We start from the raw sequence: 13257 nt of genomic DNA, 5'->3' as shown, positions 1-13257 counted from the left end.
ATGTGATAAAAATTTCAAAGCGATTCATTCAATTGTTTAAATTTTATTCAAATTGTTTATCCCAGAGAACATTTTTTTTACAATAACATAAGTCAGAAAAAAATGACGTTAGAACCATTCCACAGGTGTCAAATGAAAGAGCATGAGCTATATTTTCAACTTGGTTTAAAAAAAGCGAATAAAAAATGCATTTAGTAGTAATAAATAATTATGAAAAAGTATCGTAAATCTTTCCTTATAAACTTTTTATTTTGTTATATAAGAAATTATATATATTTATTACAATTTTTTATCAATTATGATATAAATAACATTACTTGGTAGTTGTGCACTTAAAACAGGGTAAAAAAGTTAATTTTTTTGGAAAAAGTTATTCAAAAAGTTTATAAGGAAAGATTTACGATACTTTTGCATAATTATTTATTGCTAATAAATGCATTTTTTATTCGCTTTTTTTAAACCAAGTTGAAAATATAGTTCATACTCTTCCATTTGACACCTGTGGAATGGTTCTAACGTCATTTTTTTCTAACTTATGTTAGTGCAAAAAAATGCTCACTGAGATAAACAATTCGAATAAAATTTAAACAATTGAATGAATCGCTTTGAAATTTTTATCACATATTAAGCAACAAAGAACCCTCATTTGACAAAAATTTCAAACCTGTACACTAATTTTTACAGCAGTTATTGTGAAAATATTTTTTTTTGCAATTCCGACCTTTTTCGCAATTATATTAACAATAAATGAGTATATCAAACTTTGTAATATGTCATTTTAAAGCTTTTTCCATAATCTCAAAGATATTTGTACTAAAAAAATCATAAGTTTCACTGTTTTCCATTGATTTGAAAAAAAAGGGAAAATGCCATTTTTTGACAGTTAATTGTTTATAAATAAAAATGGCCGCCAGATCCTACGCAGGAAATAGTTAAAATTTGTTCCTATAGGTATTACTTGTCAAAAAAACGCTTCAATACCCTGGCTGCTCGAGTGTCACGAACAGGGTATATTTTTGTCTTATTACCCTGGCCTAATCGAGGACGGTCGACCAACACTCCCACTCATCTTCAGACGTTGCGTGATGTTGCATTTTGGCCGCACTTCTTTAGCGGCCTCAGTGAGCAAGAAAGCACGCGGCAAGAAGCTTTGCAAGCAGTTATCTCTGACAACAATAAAGCGAAAGCAGTGGAAAATTTGCAGTAGTAGTGTTTAAAGTTTCACTTATTCTTATTACGTAAGTACACATATTTTTCATATTATAACACATGGGCTAATTAGAACGAATTTATTTTAGCATCATGAATACTGTTCATAATATTAAATACGAACTTTTCCAATCTGCCACTTGAAGATAAGTTAAAAATTAAAAAATTTTAATTTTTAAACGGGCAGGCCGTTGCCAAATTTGAAGTTAGCGCAAAGCAGAAAACAGAAGTTTCACCCGCCATTTTTCAAGAGACATTTATACAAGAAATAATTGGATTTGTGGTTGTGACGTTTCGAATTTATTGTACTGTTTCCCGTGTTTATTACTTTACAATGCCGGATCAGGGATGGACCGAAATTGGGCAAGAACAGGGATAAAAGATCTTCACCACCTTCCTGCAAAAATAAAAAAACATGAATCGTCTCGTGGTCATATTAATTCATGCACAGGGTTCGCATTGCTTGGCAAAGTCAATATTTTAACACAATTGAGTTCTGCATACAGGGAGTCTTTAGTACTACACAATAATAAAGTCAGAAAAAACCGACACATTTTGAAAAGAATTATTAGCTTTGTAAAATTTTGCGGTTCTTTTGAACTAGCACTTAGAGGTCATGACGAAAGCGAGGGATCTGAAAATCGAGGAATATTTAGAGAGTTGATAGATTTTACTGCAGAGTTGGATGCTACACTTAAAGAACATTTACAGAAAGCAACTGTGTTTAAAGGAACCTCCAAGACCATACAAAATGATATTTTGGACTGTATGCTACTAGTTTGTCGGGAAGAAATTTGTCTCAAAAATGTCTCAAATAATTGTCAAATGGTATTGATATTACCGTATTTCTGCGAAGATTCCATTTATGAAAATTTTTGGGGCTTTTTAAGGGTTATGGATAAAACAGCAGCTGGGTTAAAAACCTGCATTGAAAACGAAATAGATCCGTTAATTTTAAAAACTCCTCAAAAACTAATAGCGCAAACTTATGATGGTGCAAATGTTATGAGCGGTTCTACCAGCGGTGTTCAAATCCAAATTAAACAGAAATATCCCAGTGCACATTTTATACATTGCTATGCCCATCAATTAAACCTAATTATGCAGAAAGCCGCATCGCAAAACCCTAAAGTGCGAGTGTTTTTTAATAATCTATCAGCTATCCCAGCGTTTTTTTCAAATTCTTCCCATCGATGCGATATTTTAGAAGAAATAGTAAATAAAAGATTACCGAGAGTGGCCGTCACTAGATGGAACTATAATATTCGTACGGTTAATTCTGTATATGAAAATCGTGAGAAACTTATAGAAGTTTTTGAAGAGGTCGAGGACAGATGTGAAAAGAGTGTTACTTCCAATGAGGCTTCTGGCTTTAGGCGAGCGTTAGAAGATCCAGAATTTATGTTTTGGTTAACGATTTTCCATAAAGTCTTGCCGCAAGTCGATATACTTTATAATCAACTCCAATCAAGAAATAAGGACAGTGTTGAATTGAAGAAGGACTTAGAAATTTTTGAGCAAAGTATTACCAACATTCGAAATGATACTGATGAAATTAAAGAAAGTGTTGAATCAAATTTTGAAAGTGCTAAAAGAAGAAGAACTGATGATAATATGCGAAGTGTTATTGCCAAGGAGGTGTGTGATGTAATAACAACACAAATGAAGGAAAGGTTCTCTTATCGGGGCCATTTGCAAGCGGCTGAACTATTCAACAAAGACATGTACTCAAAATATTCGAAAACTTTTCCAGTTAATATTCTAGATGCTGTAACTACTTGTTATCCCGTGTTATGCAAGACCAGATTAAAGACTGAATTAGAAGTAATATATTCGAGGCCAGACTTAAAAGAAATTGTTGGAGCTATGAACATTCTCACGTTTATGTTAGAGAATAATCTTGCCGAAACCTTTGCAGAAACAATAATGGTGTTAAAAATTATTGTGACAACCCCAATGACAACTGCAGAATCGGAACGTTGTTTTTCAACCCTTAAGCGCATAAAAACATTTTTGCGAAACACAATGCTTAATGATCGACTAAATGCCCTAGCTATGATGTCCATAAACCGAAATTTACTTCATGATGGGATCAATGATTTCGAGGAAAAAGTTATGGAAAAATTTATTGCTATGAAAGACCGTAGAGCCGATTTTAATTTTAAAAATAATTGTAATGTATTAATTATTATGAACGCAATGTCGTAGTGTATTTCTTGAATAGAACTATTAAACTATTATAAATCAAATTTGTTTGTATTTGAAAATTTAAATATGTAGTAGGTACCTAGTTCCTGTAAGTTGTACCTAACTATTTTATTTTGACCAGAGCCGAAAGTCGGTAAGGTTGGTTTTTCCCATAATTTGAGAAATTTGCCGACCAGCCCATCGTAAAAATTATTGCCCCTATTTGAGTATTGCCCTTCATTGCGTTTACCTGCGTAACGCCAATTTAATGTTTTCTACGAACTTGAAACCGTTTGCCGCGTCAAAAGCTTTGCCGTCATATTTGCCCATCTGCGTATATAAACCTACAATAGTTCTCAGCAAACATTCTAGGGAAAAAATTGCAAAGACACCGTTCAAATAGTAAATGGAAATTCACTTTGCACCCGATAGAAAAATGAAAACCCGCTGCCCCTGATCAAATTCCTACTAAATCCCCGAGGGCAAATTTTTGTGTGCAATTGTTATTATCTGCGCCCTCCCTGCTCAAATTCCACGAGCCGCCACTGTTATGCCGAAATATAACAAACAACCGTAAATTCCTTTTCTGTTTAAAGCAAGAAGATGCATTTATATTATATGGGCTTTCAATGTTCAATTGTAGAAGTTTTCTGAACAGCTCATTGGATTTAGCCCTATATTTTTGGCAATCAAAAAAGATGTGGTCCAGGTCACCGATTTTATTAAAAACTTCACAAAGATCACTCTCAAGTATTTTGATTTTATGTAAGTGTGCTGGATAACATGCATGACCAAACTTCATTCTACTAATAGTGGTTATGCTTTTGCGATTGTAATCGAACTTATTGTACCAAGGTTTTTTCCTCAATTTGGTTTCTAGTCCGGTGTAACCTGTTGGATTTGTAAAGGTGTATTCTTGCCACAAGTAGAACCATTTTCTCATCATTTTATGTTTTGATATGTTTATTTGTTCATCCGTAGTTAATTGGCAATTTATCTGTTTCCCCATTTCTATGCTTTCTTTGGCAATTTTATCTGCAATTTCATTGTTTGTTATTCCTACGTGTGCTTTAAACCAAAAGAATTTTATAAATTTATTTTGATCTTGTAATTTTTTAAGAATTGTTTGAATGTTAAAGGTAATATCATTTGTTGTGTTTGAGTTGGATTTTAAAATTTTAAGAACTGAAAGTGAATCGGAGAAGATAATGGCATTCTGTTCCTCTTCCTGTTGTAGATATTCTAGTGCTTTTAGAATTGCTATTGCCTCGGCTGTGTAGATAGATGTGTTTTTATGTAGCTTATAGTGTTTTTGTATACGTTTAGGTATTACGAAGGCACAACATGTGCCGTCAGTGGTTTTTGATCCATCAGTGTATATTGTGACATAGTTTAGATGTTGGTCTAAAATTTGATTAATAACTATGTTATTAGATGATGCTAATTCAGAGTAATGGGGTACATTCACATCACATACAACAAAGTGAACAAAGTAATCGAGCTCTACCTTTGTTTGTGGTTGTAGGGTCACGTTTCTTAATGCTTCACAAACAGGAGGAGAGTTCTTATGTATCCAAAAAGTCTTAGTTAAATCGTATTCGTTTAACTTGTATATGCTACCAATGAATGGTGAATTTTTCTTTAGTGATTTAATAATAATTTTTTCAGCTAAAAATGATCTTCTCAGTTCTAATGGAGGTTCAATTGTTTCAGCTCTTAATGGTTCAACTGGTGTAGATTTCATTGCTCCCAGACATATTCTAAGTGCTTTGTTTTGTATAATGTCCAGCTTACGTAGATTCGTTTTATTGGCCGTTCCATAAAGTGTACAACCATAATCAATTATTGATCTTATGTAAGCTCTATAGAAAATTATTGCTGTTTGAGGTTCTGCTCCCCACCAAGTTCGCATGATGGATTTTAGGAAGTTTAGTCCTTTGTTACATTTTATCTCTATTTGTTTAATGTGTGGTTTCCAGGTCAGTTTTCTGTCTAATATAACTCCTAAGTATTTGGCATTGGTATCCACTGGAAATTCTATTTTATTTATTTTAATTTTCTTCATTGGTTTCACATTATGCCTGGTGAAGATAACAACTTTGGATTTTTCAGCGGAGATTTGTAGTCCTAAATCATTTATGGATCTTAAAAAGAGTTCTGTGCTGGAGTTTAAACGATTGATGCATTCATCAAGGTGTTTGCTACGTGTATAAACAACAAAATCATCGGCATATTTTACCATAGTTGCTGTAGATATGGAGGAGTGTAAATTAGTGTTATATACATATATTGAAGAGTAGTGGTGCAAGAACAGATCCTTGTGGCAACCCTAAATTTGCAGTTTGGTATTTCACTGGACAGCCATCAGATCCTCTGAGTCCTACTTGCCTGTTTATATACAATCTGCATATGGTGTTAGCAACTTCTTGAGGTATTTGTAATTGTATCATTTTTCCCCTAGAATGAACCAGTTAGCATTGTCATACGCACCTTTAACATCTATAAACATCGTGCCATTGTAATCATTTTCAGTTAAACATATTTGTATGTCTGTAACTAAGTGTGTCACCGCATCAATGGTGCCAAACCCTTTTTTAAAACCGTATTGTGTGGTTGGCAGAGAGCCAGTTGTCCCATGGGAGTCATGTGTTGCCCTATGACCATATCCTTAGGAATTTTATCCATCCTTTGGATTTTTCGATGTGTTCATTTATATAAGACTTTGGTCTGTTTTTTGAAAGGCTTTGACCTTTGTATTTTTTGGTTGGCTCACCATGTTCTTGTAACATTGATGATGCTCTTGTTAGAGAGCAAGTGTTTGTGGCCCTTTAGGGCTTTTTAAACTAATATACCTTTTACCAAGAGGAAAATTTTTTATTAAATTTCACTTATTGTGTATTTGGTTTTTTAAATTATTTAACTTTTAATCTTTATGTTATTGTAATTTTTATTTTCAAATATAATTATTGTCAGTACGAATAACTTCTGTTCTCTTTTAATTTAATTATTTCCGGTAAATACTTATTCATTTTTTTACGCAAACGTTTCAAATAACATTTTATGAGTGTAGAGATATTTCTGTCGAATGGAAATTTATTTGCTTATTTTCGAGATTACTGTTTAACTTTTTATTTTTTTTTTAATTTATTTATTACCGTTCTAAATTTATCATTATACTAGTAATAGTCGGTATGATGTTCAAGCTGTTTAATGTTGGATCCAGCAATATCCACAATAGCGAAAAAAGATTAAACACTCCAATACAATAACTTTATAAAATACGTCCACGGGATAATAGCCATTTCTTAATTATTACCACTAACAGTACGTATCAATGATACTAAACATTGACGTATGCTTCCCTTTATGTTTTGATTTAACTTGTTTGAAAATGAATCTTGACCCATGTGCAAAGATAAAATGGAATAACTGTAACAAACTTTGTGAGTAGTACGTAGTACGTGGCATTGGACAGATTTTAATAATTTTTTTCTGTCTAACGGTCTGTTGACGGTTAAGAACTGTAAAATTTTTAATTTATTTTTCATTTATATTTTGTTCCCGCGTTTAAAATAATATTTGTAAAAAACACTTTTTTTGTTTATAATGACTTTGGGTTAGCCAATTAACCAGACTATTTCTGGTTAATTTATCTTCTTTTTGTATACAATAAATTTACTGATATATTACATTACAATAATTAATTATGTTAAGACACATTTTTTTCTATTAAAACTAAATAATTATATTTATGTATAAATATGGTTTATTAACTGTTATTATAATTAATTAAAATTTGTTTAAAAATTATAAATAAACTGAACATTTGCTGAAATACCTAGGTTGTAGATAATGAAAATATATTAAAATGGTTTATAAATAATTTAATTTAAAAAATATATAAAATAAATTACTTACCTTTGGTTGGCTCGATATTTTTGTATGTTAGCTGTAACAGAAATTATGGATTAGTAATTAAATCAACCAGACATTTAGAAATTTTACCCAAACAGTTTGATTTTGGATCAAAATACGGAACGCCAGTTTGCTTGGTACTAGTACACTTTAAAAGACCAAAATAAGCATTTTTTCAAGATTTTTTTTAACAGAACCTTTATTAGAAATGAACATAAACCTTTATACATATTAATATCTAACTCTTAGAGAGTACAAAGAATTCTTTCATTTATTCACGTACACTAATATTGTAGAGGGCGTCGAAGTCGGGACCTCGAAAAAAGTAGTTCCGACGGATCCTGAGATTAACTGTCCAGTTAATCTCAGGATTGGGGTCTCTGAGAAAAAAAAATCGTACTGCATTTGAAAAAGGAAGGTTTCTTACGTGACAATTCACCACCTTTAGTGAAAAATTCGGCAAAAAAAAGATTTTACGGAAATTTGAAAAAAAAAATTGTGAAAAAATCGCCCGTTTTTCTTCACTTGTTCATGGTGAAAAAATATTTATTTTTATTTTTTGGTCAAATTGTGGTAAATTGTCACGTAAACAACATTCCTTTTTCAAATGCAGCACGATTTTTTGTTTCCAATATCCCAACCCTGAGATTAACTGTCCGCCATCATTTTTCTAGGCCTCGACTTTTGCGCCCTCTATAATATTAGTGTACGTGCATAAATTAAAAAAATATGTTTTTTTTACTCTCTAAGAGTTAGTTATTAATATGTAAAACGTTTTATGTTTCTAATAAAGGTTCTGAGAAAAAAATTCTTGAAAGAAATGATTATTTTTGGTCTTTTAAAGTGCACTAGTACCTACCTTATAAACCTATCTGCAAATGCTTCGTTTCGGAGGTACGGGGTGTTGAAATTTTTCTTTCAAACTAAAAATTTATTTATGGCTCTAAGGCCGGTTGAGCTATGAAAATAAAATTTGGTAAGTTTTAAGAGTAATTACACCTCTTTTGACATAAAAATAAGAATTTTTCATTCATCATTGGGACGCATACGGGTAATGGTCTGAATTTCATTAAAGAAAAAAATAGTACGCCACTCAGATATTTCAAATTTAAAATTGTTTTTGAATTTACCGTTTAATTTATGATAAAAACTCTCCTGTCTTATTTTCATATGTTCCACCATTTTTATGTAAAAAATAAACATCTTAAAGCGTATTTTTCATTTTTTTTAATACATTATCAAGAACTGTCTAATACCAAACTCAAACAATAATAGAAAATAACACTAATAAGATTTAAACTAGGCTCAAAGCTACAACAAATTTCAAAATGACATCTTTCAGATGTGACAGAAGAATCTAATATTCATCATTAACGCTCGTACGGGTCATGGTCTGAATTTTTTTAATGAAAATAATAGTACGCCACTGATACATCTTGAATTCCCCGTTTACGTCAAAAATCTTTCTTGTCTTTTTTTCATAGGAGGCGCCGTTTTTATGCAAAAAAAATAAAACATCTATTTACAAAGTATTTGAAATAAGTTTCTATGCGTATGGAAACTACCTCGAATACTTCTGATAGTTCATAAATAGGAAATCACTACTTGTAAAACAACCACTTATGTTTTTTGTGCTTCTCATGTTTTTCTCATAAAATTTATCATTAACTGTAAATTGTCTAGGAATTTTTTCTTGATTTCAGGAAAATTCAATAAATAAGCTGATCCAAGGTCTTGTAAATCATTAGTTTCCATGTAATACATCTCATTACCCCGAAAACTACGCATTTAGGTCTGGATCCCGCGTATGAAAAAAAAAGAATGTGTGTGTACTTTGTACGCACGTAAGAAGTTATACTTCTATTATATGATTTAAACGAAATTAATATACTTTTTATTTATATTTTGTTTAAATATTAAACTAATTTATACTTACTACTTCTCAAACATTTTTATTAGAACAGTGCCAAAAATTAAAATAATAAAAGAATAAAACACACACAAACACATTAAACAAGCCACAAATGATGTCTGAACATTAGTAATTGTCGAAAATTTTTTTAACTAAATATATATTTTCTGAAAATACAATTATATAATAAATATACTTACAATCATAAAATGATTTAAAAAAAAACAAAAAAGAAAGTTTCTATTGGGACTCGAACCAGCGCTGATAAGAGTGGTTGGTATTGGAATTCATTCGCCTTCTCCGCTTAGCCACGGTCACTATGTGTCATTATTTACGAAGATCGGCAAATTAAACGGATTAAACTTGTGATATTTTGATATTTTGAAAATTGATCAAATTATTTTAATTTTGAATTGAAATGATTTAGAATTGAAAAAATACAACAAAACATAGAGTAAAAAAACAATATATTAGGTGAATATTGATAGAAATTTTGATGGTAATCAAATTATATAAATAAAAGTATACCCTATTCCACGAACATACGCCTGTTTTGGATTACTTCGACAACGAATATTTTACTGTGCAAAATAAGAAGAACTAAAGTAAATTGCAAATTACATTGTTGTTTATTGGAATAATTATTAGGGCCATTTACTTTCGTACTTCTTACGTTGCACAGTAAAATATTCGTTGTCGAAGTAATCCAAAACAGGCGTATGTTCGTGGAATGGCCCATATTACATACTATGTATTTTGGCAGATCAAATAGGTAGGTTTATACTCATGATACATTAACAATTATTACGTACCTGTTGCTTTTAAAAACTATTTAAAAGTCACTACAATATTATAAACTTTTTTGTTTCTGTCCTTACAACAATAAAACTAATATATTATACATTTGTTTACCTTTACCTTTACCTCCAAACCACAGCTGCCATATCGGATAATTTTTGACATGTCATTTGAATATCCAATCAGAACAAAGTTAAAATGCGCATGCGCCGGGCTGATAGGTTTTAACATATAAAAAAATCACCCTCTATCGCCGGTAAAGAAGTATAACTTCAAAAAGTTGATTAATAGCAAGCTGAAAATTTGTTAATAGCTTAAGGGTGTCTAGTCGGATAAACATTGATATAGGGGAACACCGGAACAGGGGCAGTTTTAATTGTGGAATAGGTTAAATATTTGGAACGGTCAGACCACGAAAACGGCACATTTATTTTGTCCGACAGCATAGACTCTCCGAACAGATATTAAACTCCCATGCAAAAATCAGACTGCTATTTATCACCTGTCTTAATTCATGTCATTTGACATATTCTACATGTTCCACTCATTAAAACGCCCATTTGGTGATAAATAGCAGTCTAATTTTTGCATGAGAGTTTAATCTCTGTTCGGAGAGTTTAAGTCTGTTCTGTCGGACAAAATACATGTGCCGTTTTCGTGGTGTGAACGTTTCAAATTTTTAACCTGTTCCACAATTAAAACTTCCTTTTCCAGTGTTCCTATACATCAAAGTTTGTCCGACTAGACACCCTTAAGCTATTAACAAATTTTCAGCTTGCTGTTAATCAATTTTTTTTCATACGCGGGATCCAGACCTAATTGTTCCCATTATAGTACAACCTTTAAAAAATATTCAAATAATATAAAAAGAAAATCTTTAAATCTAATTTATCAAAGCTGTAAGTTTCTTGTCGTGGATGCTTTAATAAGAAATCCTTAATAATTTCTCTAGAGAAATTATTAGCTTTTTTAGGTTTAAAACCTTCAATTTTCGCTTTAATAACGCTCGTAGTTTCGTATAGTTTTCAATTTATTCCTTGATGAATGTTCTGTAAAAGACACCAACATGACAAATTCTGAGAACGATTTTTTTCTTTCTCCAGTTTTAAAAGAGTTATACCGTCATAAACAATTTCCTTGAAATTCCTGGTACTAAATTCAATCAGGCAATTTCAGCAGCTTCTTTCACTTATATGCCTCGTTTTTATACTAGAAAGTGTAATTCAAATTTACCATGCTGTAATGCTTGTTTGTAATTGGTGTAACCGCCGGCAACTTTACTCCACTAAATTATGAAATTTTGTCACTATTCACATTTATGGAATTATCACATTATTGGCATTTAAAATGTATAGGTTAACTAAGTTATATCGGCGATTTTTTTGTATTTTTTGCCATATTTTTTAATTTTTAGTTTGCATTTACATATACGTAAAACAGTGGTTTTTAGGACTCTTTAGCGACGTATAATTTTACACTTTTATAAAAAAGAACTATTTATAGAAAAACTTTTTATTATTTATAGAAGAAAATATAAAATAATTTAACGATATAAAATGCTTAAAATTCCAAAAATTACACTGAAATAAAAAAGTACTTTTTATAATATCACGGTTTTGTTATTGTATATAGGACACACCATGTTTCGAAAGAATAATTAACTTATAAAATATGAATTTTTCGTAGGTGTATTTTGTTATTTATAATTATGATTCCAAAAATTACACCAGTATAAAATAGTACTTTTTATAATACCCCGGTTGTTTAAAATGGTATATACAGTGCGCTGGAATGTGTTACTCCCCCTATTAGCTTATTTATTTTGAGCACATTAGCAAAACGCTGAACAGGTCGATTTTTAAAATAATCATAGTATATTATAGCATCGATGTTTCGAACTTTACGCGATCCCTCCTCAGGTGACAAGCATAACTCTGATTGGTTTAATAGGAAAGTACATCATGTGACACCTCATTTAAAAGCTTTTGAAATACTGATTAGAAAAATGTATAACACTTTAAGCCTATTTGATAGTTTAGACGCAAAATTTCGGTCGAATTATTTTTAAACGCATTTATTTTTTTTTCGAATCCTGAGAAAACTGATAATATAAGTATATTTGAAAAATTTAAACGCAGAATGAAAGATTACATTATAACGGAGGGTTGCAACTCCCTTGGAATAAACTAAAAGTTTCTTTTGAATGATATATTTGAAATTAAAATTCAGACTAAATTTTCTCTTTTTTTCCTCCTGTGACTTATTAAAATATACATTATAGGAGTTCTCAGGGACTCTCTACCCTCAATAATACTGTAATATGTTATACTGCGTTTAAATTTTTCAAAAATACTTATTAGTTTATTAGTTTTCTCATTATTCGAAAAAAAATAAATGCATTTAAAAAGAATTCGGCCGAAATTTGGTTTGGCACCTACGCTCTTAAAAAGGATTAAAGTATTATACTTTTTGTAATCTGCATTTCACAAGCTTTTAAATGGGCTGCATATGAAATGCCTCCCGAAAAAGGGTATCTTACCTGTCGCTAAAATGGTCACATATGAATTGCCTCCCAAGCTTTAAATAAATTACATGCTTCTAATCTTTATGTAAAGGTGAAACGTTGCCACATCTTCGTCCCTTTGTAAATTTTTGGCAAAATTGGTATTTTGTTATTTAATTTTCAACCTTTATGTATTAAACATTATTCACACTAGGCGGTATTTATAAATTTCATCTAACTACTTATACAGTATGTCCCTGTAAGTTGTATCCATATGGAAAACTTTTTTATTATTAATTTTACGAAAAAAAGTTATTCCTTATAAAAAGCTCTGCATGGTCCAAAACCTAAGATTTAACCATCAAATATCAAATTTTTTGAAAATTATACGAGGTATGTCAAAAAGTTTGAATTTCACTCAAGAGTAAAGTAGCTTTATTTTTACAATATTGAAAATTGCTATTATAAAAAGTTGTTTGGAATTAAAAACTGTATTTTAGTATGCAATTACATGCTTCTAATTGAAAAAAAAAATTTTTTTTGAAAAAGTGGATAATTAACCTTATTTTCAGTTATTTTAATTCAGATAACTCTTTTATTATTAATTTTACGAAAAAAAGTGATTCTTAATAAAAAGTTCTGCATGGCCTAAAATCTGAAATACAACGATCTTTTGTGAAATTTTATCAATTTTATACGAGGTATGTCAAAAAATGTGAATTTCGCTCAAGAA

The 13257-nt window shown here is 30.7% G+C and overlaps 1 protein-coding gene across 1 annotated transcript in view; it reads right to left on the bottom strand.

The window, feature by feature from the left end:
• Window positions 1-7335, bottom strand: part of LOC126882878 (sex peptide receptor) — a 1311932-nt gene extending 1304597 nt beyond the window's left edge. Inside the window, exon 1 of the mRNA XM_050648043.1 lies at window positions 7315-7335. The gene's annotated coding sequence lies outside the window, so the exon portion shown is untranslated. The remainder of the gene's footprint in view (window positions 1-7314) is intronic.
• Between the last annotated feature and the right edge of the window lie 5922 nt (window positions 7336-13257).

The sequence above is a fragment of the Diabrotica virgifera genome, chromosome 1 (assembly GCF_917563875.1).
Source record: "Diabrotica virgifera virgifera chromosome 1, PGI_DIABVI_V3a".
Taxonomy (NCBI): Eukaryota; Metazoa; Arthropoda; class Insecta; order Coleoptera; family Chrysomelidae; genus Diabrotica; species Diabrotica virgifera.
The sequence above is the reverse complement of the archived record's forward strand: the minus strand, read 5'-3'. Positions and strand labels throughout refer to the sequence as shown.